Here is a 1,657-nt window from a genome sequence, read left to right as displayed (position 1 = left end):
GTAAATAAAGCATACTATGAGCACCTATCAGCTGAGGCTTTGGCTGCTGCCTCCACACTATATTTTCCCTAGTTCTCCCACTGAATAAACGGAGCTGTTTCACTGAGTCTGGAGCTGTTTGCATCACTGAACCTGCCGCCCCGGAAGGGCTTTCTTCCATCAGTGCTCACTGGCCGTCCTGACCCCGCTTGTTGCTTCTGCTCCCTTTGTCCTCGTGGACCAGTGGCCAATGACCCACGAGGAAAGGGAGAGACCCCATACCAGGGGAAGGCAGATCTTCTGCTGGTGTTTAGTCTTCCTCTTCTTTATGTACTGAGCACCTACACAATTCATTTTACACAGTTCAATAAACATTAGATAAATGAAAGAGAGAGAGAGAGAAGAAGGAAGAGAGAAGAAGGGAGGGAGGAAGGAAGGAAGGAAGGAAGGAAGGAAGGAAGGAAGGAAAAAAGTTGATTTCAGAACAGAAACTTTAAAAGTTAGAAGGGCATGATATTATGTACCTAGATTTCTGAAAGTCATAACGGCCAACCAAGGATAATATACCAGGAATACTGTCTGTCAAAATTCATGGAGGGGCTGGAGAGATGGCTCAATGGTTAAGAACACTGGTTGTTCTTGCAGAAGACCTGGGTTCAAATCCAAGCATCCACATGGCATCTGACAACTGTCCAGAACTTCAGTCCCAGCCTCATCTCTGAGGGTGTTGCCTGACATGCGTGCACTTACCTACATGCAGGCAATACATGCATACACATAAAATTAAGAAAAAAATTTTTTTTAATTCATGGAGAAAGAAAAATATTCCATGATAAAAGTAGGAAAAAGAAATTTATGACCAATAAGCTGGCTCTCCAGACATTACTGGAAATCATTCTTCAGACTGATAAGAATGATAAACACAAAAAAAGATGCTGCAAAGAATTAAAAATAATTGCAGCTACAATAGTTAAACAAATGAGGATTAGGAAACCACCAAACACCTAAGTCAGCAGAACACAGTAAAGACTCTTTTTTTGGTCTTTTTGAGACAGGATCTCCCAGTAGCCCCAGCTGGCCTGGAACTCACTATGTAGACCAGGCTGGCCTTGAACTCACAGGGATCTGCCTGCCTCTGCCTCCCTAGTGCTGGGATTAAAGGCACATGCCACCATATGAACATACTCTGACTTTTGCCTAATATGCAGCCAAAATATGACTGTTCGCAATGTAAACAAGCTCACTGAGCCATGTGTTTCTCTCTTGGACTGATCATATGACCTTAAGTCCTCAGGACCCTTCCTTGCCCTTCATCCAAGATAGTATGAAAGTGTGTGCGTGCATGCTTTACATATCAAAGCATCAAAGCACTGCAAACAGTACTGTTCTTAGGGCAAACAATGAGAGAAATTGAGAACTGTCTGTCACTGTGTGTGTGAGGTGCTCTAGGTCTAGGAATCAAAGCACAAAATTCATTTGTGAGGGGACTGGAAAGATGGCTCAGTGGTTAAGAGCACTAGCTATTCTTGCAGAGGACATGGGTTCAGTTCCCAGCACCCACATGGTAGCTAACAACCATCCGTAACTTCTCACCTCTGAGGGCATTGCATAATACAGATGCACTTACATATATGCAGGCAATATACTCATAAAATAAAAATAATAAATAAAATTTTAA

This window comes from Nannospalax galili, unplaced genomic scaffold (genome assembly GCF_000622305.1).
Source record: "Nannospalax galili isolate Female #2095 unplaced genomic scaffold, S.galili_v1.0 scaffold663, whole genome shotgun sequence".
NCBI classification, from domain to species: domain Eukaryota; kingdom Metazoa; phylum Chordata; class Mammalia; order Rodentia; family Spalacidae; genus Nannospalax; species Nannospalax galili.
This window is presented reverse-complemented; position numbering follows the sequence as displayed.